At 37.8% G+C, this 17,218-nt stretch overlaps 1 long non-coding RNA gene and 1 pseudogene across 1 annotated transcript; one reads left to right on the forward strand and one right to left on the reverse strand.

The window, feature by feature from the left end:
- Positions 1-17,218, forward strand: part of LOC115684391 (disease resistance protein L6-like) — a 28,195-nt pseudogene that overhangs the window by 5,209 nt on the left and 5,768 nt on the right.
- On the reverse strand, positions 714-5,201 carry LOC130140149 (uncharacterized). Its single transcript, XR_008818134.1, has 3 exons — positions 4,817-5,201; positions 4,448-4,540; positions 714-1,057 (listed from the first exon to the last, which is right to left on the reverse strand). It is a non-coding gene; the product is annotated as an uncharacterized LOC130140149 (long non-coding RNA).

Raw genomic sequence — 17,218 nt, forward strand, 5'->3', positions numbered from 1 at the left:
TTACTTGTGGCTAGAGATGATTCCTGGTGATACAGGGAGACTACCTTTCTTGAAGATTTTGAAATTAACACAAACTCGCGTGCAAAATGTACCACAGCTTCCCCAGAGTCTGTCCTCAACAGCGATTAAAAAAGCTCCAAACATCACCAACCTTCTGAGTTTAAGGAATCTGGAATTATGTTTTACCAACTCAACCTCCATCAGAGCTTTTCCAAAAGCGAGAACTTACAGCCCATTTTGAATGTTGGAACTTTCTAATTTCATCGGCTTAAGCTTATATTGGGGTCGCCTTTGCTGTCTAAAAAAACTTCAACTCATCGACTGCGAGAACCTGTGCAACCTTGGACAGCTTCCCTCTAGTTTGAGGAAACTTGAAGTTCGCAGCTGCAATCTTCTTGAAGTTGTTGACCTTTCCAACTTGGTCAATCTACAACTCTTGTTGATTGATACGTCTCCAATTCGATCGGACTGTGTAATTCCTTACGAAGGTGACCTTATCTATCCAACTTGAAGAAGCTGAAGAGAGACTGGCTATGGGGATAACAAGTAGCTCGAAGAGATGATCTCCCACTCTAGCAACTATGATGAAAGAAAAAGGATTAACTGACTTTTATTTAAAACTATCAACCTTAATTTGATCGAGACACCAACGTTCATCACATTAATGTATCAATTAATTTTAATCACTTTACCATTTTTTTTTCTTACTTGGTTTAGAATAGTATCATTATTAAGAGTACTTATACGTAAACTTTACGTCAATAAAAAAATTACATAAACAAATCATCCAACCTAAATGAATATAAGTTAACAAAGTTTCACAGGGGTCGAATGCCCCTTTTCTCTCTCGCTAGGAAGAGCTGCTCTCTACCCCTTTGGTGGTAGTTTTCCTCGAAACCCTAACAATGCCTTGAAAACCTAAACCTCTTTCCAGCATCCTGTTTCATCTCGTCTCTGATAACACACAAGTATTGCTCCGCTTGATTCTTGCGCCTAGGGTTTCTTACCCTAATGTAGTATCTTCTCTCCTTTCTCTGCTGGGCTTCCTTGCGACAACCTGCAACAATGGAGGAAGAACATCAGGATGATGCTCTCCTGGCTTCTCTCTGCAGAAGGTTAGTCAACTTATGGTCACGAAAAGAAATCGTAGTTATATATGATAAATGGGCTTTGGTGGTTAGCCCTAATAAGCCACCGGATTACAAATGAACCTTATAAGCTGGAAGGGGTTGGGCTTACCACTGACAGTTCAATACCTACGAGCTCTTGTGGCTCGCGATAGGCCTGCGGTGATCTTTCTTATGGAAACAAAAAATGGGGAAAATATGGTGTTACGTCTAAAGAAGAGACTGAAGTATCAAGGCAATTTCATTGTCAACCCAAGGGGTATAGCTAGAGGTTTGGCTATTTTATGAACTGACCAGGTAGCAATTTCTATTGAGCAGAATACCAACAGATATATTGATATGGTGTGTGAACTGAAAGATCATAAATTAAGAATGCTTATAACTTGTATTCATGCACCCAGCATATTTCATGATAGACTGATGTTATTGGAGGAGCTGGAAGGTATTAAACATTTGAACTATCTACCGTGGGTGTGTGTAGGGGATTTCAATGAAATACTTTATCCTTGGGAGAAGGTGGGGAGGAGGAAGGCTGAAAATTAACGGCTGGTCGCATTTAATAACTTCCTGAACAGTTGTGATCTTATGGAAGCGGAAAGCAAGGGATGTGCCTTCACTTGGGCTAATAATAGGGAAGGGGGGGAATTTGTCAAGAAGAAACTAGACAGAGTCCTATGCACGGTTGAATGGAGGGTGCTTTTTCCAAATACGGAAGCCTTTGCTTTACCTGCAGTAGGTTCAGACCATAGTCCCATCTTGCTGAGATTATTCCCACTACCAGTGAAAAGAGCAAAACAATGCAGATTTGAAGCATACTGGTTAGAGGATGATGAGTATGGAAATATTGTTAAGGGGGTTTGGCTATCTTCCAAGCAAGAAGGAGCTGATTTACTAACTAAATTGCGGGAAGTGACCCAAACCCTTACGTCTTGGAGTAAGAAAAAATTCTCAAATGCTCATAGGAGAATAGAGACATTAAAGCAAGAGATCCAAACTATAACAAACAACCCAAATATTTCCCAAAGCAAAGAAAAGATACTCAAGCTGAGAGAGGAAATTGGCTCATTGTGGAAAGGGGAGGAAATGTATTGGGGCATGCAATCCAGTATTAGCTGGTTGAAATGGGGGGATAAAAACTCCAAATTTTTTCATGCAACAACTATTCAAAGGAGGCAGCGAAACAGAATCTCTACGCTAGCTAATATAGATGGGGAGTGGACTCGTAAACCTAGTGCTCTAAAGCATATGACAGTGGAATACTCTAAGAGTTTATACACATCAGTAGGGCAGAGAAATTTCCAGTCTATTATCGAGCAAATTCCAACTTTAGTGATGTAAGATATGAATCAAAAGTTGATATCTCAGGTCACCATGATGGAAATTTCAGAAGCTGTACACCAGCTAGGTACTCTCAAAGCCCCTAGTCCTAATGGTTTAAGTGGATAGTTCTTCAAACACCACTGGGAGGACATTAAGCAGGACGTTTTTCAGGAGGTAACTTCCTTTTTTAACATTGGATGTTTAAATGCTGAAGCGAACGGACAAAAACCAAATTACACTTATCCCCAAAATACCCAACCTAGAAAAGCTGGAACAGTTTCGCCCCATGAGCCTATGTAATTTTGTCTACAAGATAATATCCAAAGTTTTGGCCAACAGATTAAAACCTTTACTTCCAGATATTATCTGCGTAGAACAAAGTGCTTTTGTTAGTGGCCGTCAAATTCAAGAGAATATACTCATTGTTCAGGAGGTGCTGCACCATCTGAGAGTGCGTGCAAGTAAGAAGAAGTTCCAAGCTGTGTTGAAGCTTGATATGCAAAAAGCGTATGATAGAATAGAATGGGACTTCTTAAAGGCTTGTTTGGAGAAGATGGGTTTTCATGCGAAATGGGTTAATTGGGTGATGCAGTGTGTCACAACTATTTCCTTCAGTGTTAAATTTAATGGAGAACCCCTTCCCTACTTCAAATCTTCAAGAGGTATTCGGCAGGGAGATCCAATTTCTCCATACTTATTCATCTTGGTGGCAAATGTACTTTCATTAATGATTAAAAGAGTTGTTGAGGATGGCACACTCCAGGGAATTAAGCTGACTAGATCGTGTCCTGTTCTGTCTCACCTTCTCTTTGCAAATGATTCAATATTTTTCTTGGATGGAAAGATCAGTGAGTGTCAAAATATTTCAGTTATTTTGAATCAGTACTGTTTTGCTTTTGGTCAGGCAATCAATCTGAATAAGTCAGGAGTTTTCTTTAGTAAGGGGTGTCCACCGAACTTGAGAAAAAATATGGCAACTGAGTTGAGGGTCCCAGAGATTGAGAAAACAGGGAAGTACTTAGGGATTCCTTCTAATTGGGAAGCGTCCAAAAAAGATATGTTTGCCTGGGTCCTGGCTCAGGTTAATATGAAACTTGAAGGTTGGAAGGAAAATTTATTGTCAAAAGCGGGGAAGGAAGTGTTAATTAAAGCTGTGGTGCAAGCCCTTCCCCAATACGACATGTCAATTTTTAAAATTCCCGTTTCTGTTTGTAAGGTGATTGAGAGGAAAATAGCTAAATTTTGGTGGCAAAACAATGAAAGAAAACATGAGGTGCATTGGAGGAGATGGGATGTGTTGAAACTCAGCAAAGAGCATGGTGGATTAGGTTTTCGGGACCTAATTACTTTTAACAAGGCAATGCTAGGGAAGCAAGCATGGAGAATGTTGAATTCCCCTTCAACACTTTGGAGCCAAAAACTTAAAGGAATCTACTTCCCAGCTAGTGATTTCTGGAAAGCAGGGAAAGGAACACGCCCCTCATGGGGTTGGCAGAGTTTACTAACTGGTAGAGAGTGTATTTCATCTTCTGTTATGTGGGCTGTTGGGAATGGGGAAAACATCAATATCAGAGAGGTTAAGTGGTTGAAAAGAGGAGTCTTGGGGGGACCTGGGAACAGGGGAGACCCCTCAAAGGTTGGTGATTTGATCCTGAAACCTGACGCAAGATGGAATGGAGTCCTTCTAGAGGAACTATTTGACGAACATATAGTGAAGGAAATTATTGCTATTCCGTTAAATCCTCAATTAACAGAAGATAGATTAGTTTGGACAAACACTAAATATGGGAAATACTCTGTTAAGAGTGGAAACCGCAGCAGCAAGAAAATTCTCGAGGGTCCAACTCAGCACTTAGCCTCCTCCTCTTATCAGACCCCCCGACCACTTTGGAGTAAGATTTGGCATGTTAAATCCTCCCCAAAGATTAGATATTTCCTATGGGCTGCTTGCCAGAATGCTCCCCCTACGACAGAAAATTTATTTAAGAGAAGTGTTGTACCTGAACCGACCTGTGCCATTTGTCATCAAGCCCCAGAAACCGTCGATCATTTGCTTCTGCTCTGCCCTTGGACAATGGCCGTATGGTCTAGCCCTATTTTGAACAAGAATATACAGAGTCAGGGCCTAACAAGAATAGACGACCGGCTGCTAAATTACAGGAAATTTGTGCGTAAGCCGACAGACCCACCCCCCTTTGACCTTCTAGTTGTGATTTTGTGGCTGATTTGGAAGGCGAGAAATAATTTTATTTTCCGAAAGTGCAAACCAGAACCCCATTTGCTGGTGGACGAAGCTGTGCAGCTACATCAAGTATTTCTCACAACACAACAGGGAATTAGGGAAGAAACGCACAAAAAACCAACTTTACCTCAGATCTGGGAACCCCCAAATCCGGGAACCCTCAAGCTCAACGTCGATGGCTCTTGCATGGAAGGAAGAATGGAAGGAGGGGTTGCATGTGTGTGCCGAGATGCCAATGGAGTTCTGGTGGATGAGTTCGCTCGCACGGTTCCAGCATCATAGGCAACAATCCAGGCGGAGGCCATCGCCGTTCTTCAAACCCTAGTACATGTCTCCGCACGAAGAGGACAGTCGTCTGTCCTCGAGTCTGACTGTTTGGAACTGATAAGTGCAGTCTTCAGCTCAACCACAGATCAGTTTGATTGGGAGGAACGTGCGTATCTGGACAAGATTCGTGAGTTGCTAGTGGGCTTCTGCAACTTGGAAGTCGCTCACTGCCCAAGAGAAGCGAACCGGGCTGCGGACTGGGTTGCTAAGACTCAACGTTGCTCCGGCCTCCCTCCTTATTGGGTTTTTTCTCCACCTTCGGCCCTGTGGGCCATAGTATGTTCTGATGCTTTGTCTCTGAACTTGGGCTTATTTCCTTGTTAATTATGAAGAAAGTTTTCACGACCAAAAAAAAAAAAAAAACAAAGTTTCATAAACTTATATTTCCCACTCTTTTTTAGAAATTCATATGTAATTAAAATAGAAAAGGACTTAAATTAATCATCAATCCAGCTGTTTTAAATTTATTTTTCCAGTGGCTTTTGACTAATAATAGTATGATAAAGTAACTCCATAAAAGCATCACTTTGCTCATGACTACAAAGATCAGGCCAATCAAGTAATCCTAGAGAGAGTAGGTTTGCTTTTGACGCAATTCGCAATTGAGGTGCAATTCTTTTCAAAAAAAAATTTGGGTTGTCATCTTGTCAAGTGTAACCTTTTCCCTTTCTTTTTATTAGAAATCTCAAGGAAATGCAAGTGCAAATTCTTCTTTTCTTTTCCTTGTGGGTACATGTATTTTATATTGTTACTGAAGTTCATTGGTGTCGACACGGTAGATTGATGAGGACTGACCAACAACTCCCTCATATTTTATAGTTTACTTAGACTTGGACATCTACTAAATTTTGTACCACTTTACTCTGGTGGGTCCCAGGCCGGCCATTTCCATGTCCCAGATAATGAAAATCAGAAATAGCAACTCAATTTCACTTAATACCAAGTTAAGAATAATATGGAAAAAAAATTGAGGAATTTTTGTATAATTCGATGTACATCAATGAATTGAGGAATTCTTGTATATTTTTCGATGTATGTCAATGAATTGAGGAATTTCTATATACTTTTCGTTTAGTGGTCAGATGGTATCTAGACCAGCTCGTGACGTGTCATTGCAGAAATATTTTTATCTTATATGATTTAGATTTCATTTCAATGTAGGAGCTCATATAATCACATTGGATTAATTGTGCTAGCATCGTGTTACATTCGTTTCTCTCAACTAAGTTTTTCCTTTTCAAATATCGATAATTATTCAGACATTTTTAGCCAGTTCTCGTTGAATAAGGCAGTCTCGTTAGGTGACTATTGAAGCCCATACATTTCGTGCTTCTGAGATTCCCCTTAAGAAAAACACATAATGTCAACGATTCAAATGTAGATTTTAACAAAGGAGTCTTCTCAATATAGGTATTACGATCCATGATATCTAGTACAATGTCATAGGAATGGGTTACGATGGGCATGCGGCCCTGGAGACGCCTTTTCTTGTACAAACATCAATTTCTTCATTTTCGATTGTACTGTCTCTTTGATGTTTTATAAGACGCCAGTAAAGTCCTAATTATAGTGCACATTTTAATAGCATTTCTGTCATAGATGGCTACTAGAATACCGGACTGCACTCACTATCCACCCACATTATTACCAAACTAAGATATAGAAAGTCCAATATAATTTGATCTCGTTACCGTAATTGAGTTATCAAGCATTGCCTCAGCCTATTTCGTTTTTTGTTTATGCGATTAGTGTTAGCCCATATTCATAGAAATTGTTTGCAATCAGCACTCACAAACTATCATAAATCGTTCGTTCTAACTTATTAAATTTGTTACCAAAGGTTGATAGTGACTCTAAAGCAAAACTTCAAGAAATTGATCGTTTTAGTTGCAGACCTGACAGAGCCTGGAGGCCTTTGGAAAGATCCTTTCTACGGATGATCCCTTGGAAAAAAAACTTTCGGATCATGACAACAATGTTTTGAAATTCACGAGAGAATGTGACTTCAACTTATCCATTTCAGTTGTTCTTTATATGTTGATATAATTCCGGGCACCAGGAATAGAGAAGTTGCCTTCACGATATTCTACATTGATATCTAAATTTTAGAAGGATTTTGTTGACATCCCAATCTTAGGCAATTAATTAGAAAGAAAATTCTTTCAGACTAAAAAAAATTAAGAAAATCTTCCATATTATATATGATCAATATCTTCTATTAACTCACAATAATTAATAGAAGATAAATCCAACAGGAGAAGATACTTTTTTGTAATGAAAGAAGAGATTAGTTAGATTACAGAATTTGTTCATTCTTGTTTTTCTTTTGCTCTTGTTTTCAATTTTGTCGGGTAGGATTATGGAGAAAGGCCAATAACGAGTGGATTGATGATGCACTTGATGATGTAAAAACAGGGACAGGCTTCTTTTTGCTGAAGAAGGTATAATATTATTAATGGTTCATTGTAAAAGTAATTCGTTCGACCAATGTATAGTGGACAATTTAAATATAAATTCCGAATTTCAATTTCCACGTGAGAATGATGATTATTTAGCTGCCTGGACTAAGGCGTACTAAAAGTATTATTGGTGTCGACCAGTGTTTGTCTCGACCATTATTTTGTCAACCTATCCAATTATATTTATCGGTGTTAACACGGTAGGTTGATGAGGACTGACCAACAACGCCCCCATATTTTTAGTTTACATAGACTTCGACCCCCACTAAATTTTGTCCTCTTTACTCTGGTGGGCCCCAGCCGGCCATCGCCATGTAGGAGATAATGAAACTCAGAAATAGCAACTCAATTTCATCGAATACCAAGTTAAAGAATAATACGGAAAAAAAAAAAGAATTGAGGAGTTTCCGTATATTTGGATTTATATCAATGAAGAGTCATTAGCCTATAGGCTTTACGGGATGACTATCTAAAATAACAGAATATTACAACAACAATTGCAATCAATCAATGTCAAACAAGTGCAAATTCTTCATTTTCTTGTCCCTTTTCGGGTACATGTGTTTCATAATATTCCTTTTATTGGAATCGACTCGCTAAATTGATGAGAACTGACCGACAACTTTGACTTAATAAAATTATATTGACTTGACTCTGGTGGGACCTAAGCCAGCCAACATTGTGTAGCAGAAAATAGAAATCAGAAACAGAAGCGTAATTTCATTAAAGATGGCATTTAGTTTCAGATGTGGAGTTCGACTCCCATCTCTACAAAAAGACAGAGTAAGAAGACAAAAGAAAAGCTAATATAAACTTTCCCATCAGTCGGAGTCTGTGAGATCTTTGATGTTAGCAGACGATGTTAGCAGACGCAGCTATGATGAAAACTAAAATGAGTTGCTGACTTGTATCCTAAACTACCAACATTAATTTGACTGAGATAACAACATTATCACATTAAGATATATTTATTTATTTATTTTAATTGCTTACCAACTTTTATCTTACTTGATTTAGAAAATTACGAATATCTCTTTGTACTTCTCAAATTGCTAACTACTTTAATAGTCTACCAATTTCGTCTACACATGCCTTTAATTTTTTCGCCTTGTGGATCTTCTTGTTTGAGCCAGCCCTCCCCGATGAAACAATATCACAAAAACAAAAGGAAAGAATAACAATTCGTTGTTTTACTGATTTGTAAATTGTTTAGAAGTGATCATTTTATGCTATTTCCATTTTTCCAATGCTAGAGTAAGATTGTGCTAACAAAATGCTTAAGCAAGAAAAGGTAGATTTACATCCAACTACTAATTTCAAAAGGATGACGGTTAAATAACTAATTGATCCTATATGTTGCTTTTCCTTAAGCTTTCACTTTCGAATAATTGATAATTATTTAGAGTCTATACCTAGAATAAGCTCTTTTGGTTCAAACTTGAGTTGTTCACTTTTTTCTCAATTTTAATTTTTATTAGGGAAAAAGACACAAAAAACCTAAATTATGCCTATTGTGACACATTTATTTTGAACTTTTTTTTTGTGACATAAAAAATCTCAAACTATGCCCAATGTAATACATTTACCTTGAATTTTTCATGTGACATAAGAAACTCCAGGCTTGTACATATGTAACACATTTACCCTCCGTTAAGGTTCCGTTAGATGATTTTTCAGCTAATACAACGTCGTTTTTATTGTACTTAAACCACGTGGGCGCCGTGTCAATACCGTTTGCTTTCTAGCATCCTACATGACAGATTTTTAATGGTTCCCATTAACAGAATTTTAATAGAGAGTAAATGTGTTACATAAGTACACGTTTATAATTTTTAGTGTCATAGAAAAAAGTTAAGATAAATGTGTTATAGTGTCCATAATTTAGGGTTTTTTTGTGACTTTTTCCCTTTTCACTATTGAATCTAATCTAATCTAATTTAGTTTGATATTATATTAGTTTACTGCTGCAAGGGGAGGAGGCCTATGTGAATTTGCCACATGGCCCTCTCTTCAATTCAATTTACACATGTCCCACTTTGATCTTTATATTTTTCTTTTCAGTCACGTATCATTTTATCCTTTAAAGAAAAAGGAACCTATATAAACAAATAGTATGTACAAGATTCTTTTTCAATTTTCTCATACGTAAATTTTAATTCAATACAAAATACATAAACAAATCATCCAACCTAAATGAGTATAAGTTAACAAAGTTTCATAAACTTGTATTTTTCCATTCTCTTTTAGAAATGCGGGTTTAATTAAATAAAAAGCACCTAAATTAGTGACCAATCCAGCTTTGTTGGATTTGTTTTTCCTTTTACTTTTGACTAATAATAGTACGGTAAAGTAACTCCAAAAAAGCATCACTTTGTTCATGACTACAAAGATCAGGACAACCAAGTAATCCGAGAGAGAGTAGGTTTGCTTTTGACGCAATTCGCAATTGAGGTGCAATTATTTTCAATTTTTTTCTTTTCATCAGAAATCCCAATGTCGATGAAGAGCAAATTCTTCTTTTCTTTTCCTTGTGGGTACATGGGTTTTATATTGTTACTGAAGTTCATTGGTGTAGTCCCGGTAGATTGATGAGGACTGACGACGACTGCCACCATATTTTATAGTTTACTTAGACTTGTCGACTTCTAATAAATTGTGTCCACTTATAGTTTATATTGTAAAGTTTGTGCGGTGACACAAACAAAGCGTGCTATCAATTAGGGGTGAGTATCGGTCCAGGATCAATCAGGGACCGACCCTAGACTGGCCCAACCCTGTCGTCCTAGTCCGGTTCCCAGGGGGAATTGGGTCGGTCCTTGATCCTGGAATCCTTGAATCAACACTGTGCGGGTTAGTCCTTGATCCTGAAAGTTTAGGATCGGTCCAACCCGAACCAACCCTGACTATATATATTATATATAATATATCTAAAATATATTTTATATATTATATATCTAATATATTATTTATAATTTTTTTTATCTATTCCAAAGAGAACCCTAAGTGAAATGGCGTGAAATAGCTCATCACGTCGTCCAAAACGACGTTAAACAACATTCAACAGGTTCTTCACGGCGTCCTCCTCTAGTACTCATTTCCTTTAGTCTTCTTTGTCCTCTCTCTTTAGTCTTCAGTTTGCCAAAATCGAAAGAAAAAACTTCCCGCTCGATACTCGCCCTGCTCGCCTCTGGCTGCTCACCGCTTGACGCTCGCCACACGATGCTCGCCCCGCTCGCCGCTCGTCGCTCGCCTCTCTTTGCTGACCTCGCTTGTCACTAAGTAAATCAGAAGGAAAAAAAAGCCCTAATTAGAAACCCTAACGCTTGGTTCGCCCCTGCTTTACAATCACAACTTGGCTAATGAGTCATACTTCGTGTTTGATTTTAAAGTTTCAACCTCATTGTCGATGGATATGTAATTTGAAATAGTATGTTTGCCTTTTCAGAGAGTACAAAAAAATGAAACAAAAAAATTATTGGTTGGTCCCGGGTTAACCCTAGAACCGGACCGAACCCATTGGGTCGGTCCGGTCCCTGGTCCCAGGTTCAATAGGATCAGTCCTCGGTCTCAAAAATTGAGGACCAATATTGTGCGGGTTGGTCCTAGGGTTAGGGGGTGGACCTGCCCAACCCGAACAATGCTCACCACTACTACCAATCGCCAATGAGTAATCGCTCTCCTCCAATGGATCAATCCTCAGTCTTATTTCTTCCATAACATGCTTTATGGCTGCACTTCAGGAAAAGGACAATAAAAGTACCATAACTTTCATACATAACTCACTTTAATGCTAAAACTTTTTGTCGGATCATTTCTGTGTCACGTCGAAGAATAAACGATCACTTAATTCTAAACCCATTTACTGAATAAATCTAACCCATATAACAATTCAACCCATCAAGTATGTATTAAGAAATTGGTTCATGATCTATTTTAACATGTCTATGTAGAACCTACCATAAATCTAAGCAGTCAATCAAACCTTCTATTAACAACATGCTTTGATCATGTCATCCTATCAATTTATGGAGCAAATTAGTCCATAATTTTTTACATAGATAATATTGGAATATCATACTTTATTTCTATGAGTTGAGTCTTCAATTTAGGAATTCCAACGGTCGTCAAATCTGTATAAGGAAAGTGTTTCACGATCAGGTTTGACCATTTAACGGAACCAAGATTTTCGTTCTACACCTTTCCTTCAACTTTCTGAACTTAGTGAAATTTAACCCATATACTTGTGGAGTCATATCATAACTTCTGCATAATTTAGATATGAGCCTATGCACACTTAAATAAGCTTATTAAGTACTTGGATTAAGTTTTGTTATAGTCAAAATCGCTTAGATATTTTCCAACAATTGTGATCTAGCACCACCGGCTGCCAAGAATGTGCTCACGCCTTAACACACCTCAAAGCTGCTCTGCGTCAATGCTACGTTAGCCCTACAGCAGCGCCATGTCAGCGATTGGCCCAAACGACCACTGCGTTAGTGGGTTGTGTAGATCGGTGGATTGAATCGGCCTGAGGTATTCACGAACCCGGTTGAATCCTATTTGGATCGTTAACTCTTCCAATTTCGTCTGATTTCTCGTATATGTTGGCCTTCATAATTTGAGGCTTGTTTCATATATATTTCTTCAATAATTGAGTTTTCCTCGGATTTTCTTGGCTGCCTTGTATGCGTGTTACGATGGAGAAAATCAGGCACGGATTCGGCAATTTTTATTGGTGGGAAACCTAATAGATGCTAAAAAGTAAATAAAATTTATTGATTCAAATAGTAAATATAATAGTTCTGTGGTTGAAAAGGATAGAATGATGAGTAAAATTGCAATAAATTTTGCTAATATTTTTTTTTGGTAAGGAAATTTTGCTAATATTTTGTATTTAAAACCTTCATAAGTGTTTGTCTATTTACTGTAGTTCTCAATCATGAAGGAAAAATAACGAAAATGTGAAGTATTTGTCTATTTACTGTAGTTCTCAATCATGAAGGAAAAATAACGAAAATGTGAAAATATAACAAATTAAAGTGATTTCCCATCAAATTTGTGGGTGTTGACACCTAAATTTTTTGCCCAAAAATCACTTTCAAAAAAATTGGAGCTTGTTTTTCCACAAAAATATTTTGGAATTATTCTATAAAAAAAAAAACGGAAGAGCAAGAGCCAAGGATTCGAGTGTAGCTAACCGAGACCTGAGGGATCAAATTGCAAATGAACCAGCAAGTTGGGGCCAAAATACAATTTCCAAAAGTTGGGGGATCAAATCGCAAAATTTGTAAAATTTGCCCCCAAGCCCTTAAATCATCATTTTTACCCCTAATCAAGCTTGAAATTGAAAACGGGCAAGGTAAAATTGATCAGATCAAGCCAAAAGGACTAAATTGGCTCAAATCGGGCATTCTCGGACAAGAAAGTGGCTAATTTTGAGGGACTTTCCTGCAAACTTGGGCATGGAAAATTGCAAATTCTGATTATCATCTTAAACTAATATACTTCAACTTTCAAACTGATCAAAAATTCCGACCAAATGAATGGATTAAAGCACTTAAATTAGCTTCCAAAAACCGGTCCACGATTTGGTCTCAATTCGAGGCTGCTGAGTAGCCAAATTTGTGGCCCCACCATATCCTACTCAGCCAGCCGATCAGCGTGAACTCTGGCCGAGGTGTGAGACCATCATTAGGAGTGCAAATGGACAAAAATTTGCCAGGGATAAGCTGCTGAAAACACGTGATAATCTCAGTCAAACCTGCTCACTCAACAGCTGCAAATTATGATGATTTTGGAGTCAGAAAGTTGGTGAAGAGACTCAGTTTGCAGGCTTGGTAAATGGGCAATCACGGGCTAAAAATCGGGTTGGATTTGATGGATAGGATCTCTGAAGCACGTTCTTTTGGGGGATAAAAATAAAGGGATGAGAGAAGAGGAAGAGAGTTCACGGTGGTTCCAAAAACTCACCCTCAGATGCAACTCAAAAAAAACATAAACCCAGAAAAGTTCCAGACTGACTTTTGGAGAGGAAAGTGAGATTTTCGTGAACTTCGAGCCAAAATTAGCCAAAACCTTCAACTAGAGAGTGGAACTACATTCAAAGAGCTTTCCAAAAATATGTCTCACGCCCCAAATGGATGTCGGGAAGCCACCCAAAATCCCCTCGAAAAGCAGCCCATTCTCGGGTCAAGAGAGAAACCCAGAAATCTTCGAAGTGTTGAAGTCAGACGGTTACTGGTGAGGGAAAGTGGGAGTTTTTGAGAGACATGAGGAATATATGAGGATACCTGTGACTTGAAAATTAAACTAGAATACATCTAGTTTGGGTTAGTGTCAAATTAGTCAGAAAAGGAGGTCGTTGATTCTGGTTTTGGAGACCAACAAAAACCTTCGTTGTCAGTTCCTTCTTGGCAGATCTCATTTTCCAGTTTGAAGAAGCCTAGTTCCCCGCGCCCTTGGAAGACAGGTTTTCGGTTCCCTCGGCCAAGGGATACTTCAAAGAGAAACTAGGAAGCAAGGTGAGTATCCTACATGTATTTTTGTTCAATTTTGAATATGTTTTAGTTATGAAAAAATCAAGAGAAAACCAGCCCAGAGAACTAATTTCTGAGGCTGGAATTTTTCTAAGTGTTAGAGCTCCTTCATGAGCCCTAAATGTTTGACTTGCTACTCCTCTTTGCATGCGTTTTCTACCTTCGTGAGCTTGATGAATGTTATATGGGTGTACAAATTAGGCTGAGATCCACTTGGTTTGGTCTTTGAAGCCCCGTGTGAATCATGAGATCGCTTGCAACTTGAGTCAAAAGCCAAGCTAACCCACATTGATTCATGGCTAGTCATTATGAACCATGCATGTATGCTTCTTGGGGGGGTTGTTTCGACGTGTTCGCTTGATCATTCTCCATGATGTTTGTTTCATTTAAAAGTAGATGTTACGTATATTCTCTCAGATGAAGTGATGTTTCCCATAGATCTTGCACGTGATAAGTGTCGGGGCTTAAACCTGGGCATGCAACAGGTTTGCTTGACCTGGGTTTAAACCCAAATTTGCAAAAGCAGCCCGAACCCACATATTGGAGGCCGATTCCAACTTGGTTCTCGTGCGTTTTAGGTTGTGATTTCTAGCTAATCTTGTTCTTTGCATGTGATAATATAACCTTGATACTTTGGTTCCACTTGATATTACACACGGAGTAAGATTGAAGGCCACGAATATGGCTCGAGGAAGCCATTTGGGGCATTTTAATGCACACCAAATGCTCGACGAAATGCCCAAACCAAGTTTCGATCTTGAAACGGTTGATTTGAGCCCGGTTCTCGTAATATTCATATTCTGAGTTGTTTCATGTTCACGTAAACCGAGCATAGGCCGATTTAGGGAATTATTATTTTTTTAAATAAAAAACGAAAATTAAAAAAAAATAGAAAAATTTCAAAAATCCAAAAATTGGAAATTGGGTTTCAGAATTGCTTTTCTCTCCCTTTTTGTGTGATTAGCGTATGTTTGATTGCTCCTCGCTTGATTCACACGCTTTGAATTGCATGTTTAATTTAAACTCGCATGTGGTTGATTATGCATGTTAGGTTCATGTAGTGATTGTTGCTTCCCTTAGCTTGGTTAGGAATGAATTTTTTAAACTCCCAGTTAGTGTGAACACGTTAGGTGGTGAATTGAGCAAGATTAGGTACCGAAAGGGCACTAGTTAGTCAATTAGTGTAATCAAGTCCCCGTACCCATTGAATCTCTGGTTCGTAGAAGTAAAGCATTTCTCCCCTGCTTTGCTTGGGTGTCTAATCGACCCACCAAAAACTGATTAGTGGCGACTCCTAGGTGAAATTGATTTCCATGTTAATAACTTTAACTTAAGTCGTGAATTGGTATGAGCTTGGGAGAGCTCGAGCTAGGTTTAACTTAGTAATCCATTAGCCTAACCCCTTAGGCGGCGGGGCCGGTTTAGGGAGGTCGCGACAGTGGGGGCATTTTTTAAACGTAATTAAAAAAATGACGTAATATATATTTGTGGGGGCAATTGCCCCCGACCATTGCCATGTAGGTCCGTCCTCACAGAAAATGGATGTTACGCAATCGATAATACAAACCATCTTAAATGTCCCGACCTTTGCCACAAATATAAATGAGCTTCTGAACACTTAATTAGGAGAGAATTACCAAAAAATTCCTAAATTTATTGCAATTATGCCAATTCAGTTCTAAACTTTTTTGTTTTGCCAATTAAGTCATAAACCTTTTGCGTTTGTGCCAATTCAATCCATCCGACCAATTTTGGCTAGTTGGCGCTGACATGGATATTGATCATCCTATGTGACGCGGTCGGCGCGGACGTAAACATTTGTTTATAAATATTTTAATAGTTTTTTCGCTTTTTCTTTTTTATCTTCTTCCCTTCCTTTTTCCTTGAGCGTGTCAATCATTGCAAACTTCCCATCGAGCACGTGGCACGTGCTTACTGGTCAGTTAAGTCTTTCACACTCAACTACTATCTCACATGTGTGGGTCATCCTCTCGTATGACTCCAGACATCATATACTAAGGCTGCGCATGGCAACTTGCCAAATAGTATTTGATTATGTTCTTTTATTCCCAGAATCAATTTGGGAATAGAAATCCGTTTGTTTAATTTTTTGATTCTGGGCACAAATTCTTGCAAAATTTGTGCCCAGAATCAGTTTTGGAGCAGAATCAAGAATAAAAAAAAGTAGCTTCTTGATTCTGGGAACTAAAATGAGAATCAGTTTTTTTTTCCTTCTTCTTTTTCTTGATTTTTAATATAGCTTCTAATGTCCGGTGCGAGGGCCACCCTCACCGTATCTGGCGAGATTAAAATATTTTAATAAAAAAATATTATTAATAAAAAAATTTTACCGGCCATGGCCAGCGACTAGGCCATAATATTATTAATAAAAAAAATTTACCGACCATGGCCAGCGACCAGGCTATGGCGAAAAAAATAAAAATAATATTATTAATAAAAAAAATTTTACCGGCCATGGCCAGCGACCAGGCCATGGCGAAAAAATAAAAAAAAAATATTTTCAATAAAAATATTTTTTATTAAAACATTATTAATAAAAAAAATATTTATAAAAAAATATTTTACCGGCGATGGCCAACAACCAGGCCATGGCAAAAAAAAATAAAAAAAATAATTTCAATAAAAATATTTTTTATTAAAATATTATTAATAAAAATATATTTATAAAAAAATATTTTACCTGCCATGGCCAGCGACCAGGGCATGGCGAAGTAAAATATTTTTAAAAAAATTATTAATAAAAAAATTATTTATAAGAAATTTTTTTACCGGCCATGGCAAAAAAAAATAAAAAAATTATTTTTAATAAAAGTATTATTAATTAAAAAATATTTTACCGGCCATGTCCAAGAAGGAGGAGAAGAAAAAAAGAAAAGAAAGAAATATTAAAATATTTAAAATGTTATTAAATTATTATTAATAAAAAGAAATTTTATGCCGTTACCAAACACATTTATGTTCTTCTACTATTTCAGGAATAGAAATTTTGGGCCTTTACCAAACGCCTTCAAATGTTCGGGAATCAATTCCAGCACGAATCAAAAAGAATTATTTTCGACAGGAATACGTTCTCGAAGACGAGAATGGTTCTTGCATGCGCGGCCCTAAGAATCTGCGCACGGCAGACAGTCCTCAGATTCTTAAAGTTCTCTCTTTGCTCTTTCTGTTTTGCGACCTGCAATTTTT

The sequence above is a fragment of the Syzygium oleosum genome, unplaced genomic scaffold (assembly GCF_021117445.2).
Source record: "Syzygium oleosum isolate NSW1041296 unplaced genomic scaffold, Sole_v2.1 Sole_v2.16, whole genome shotgun sequence".
NCBI classification, from domain to species: domain Eukaryota; kingdom Viridiplantae; phylum Streptophyta; class Magnoliopsida; order Myrtales; family Myrtaceae; genus Syzygium; species Syzygium oleosum.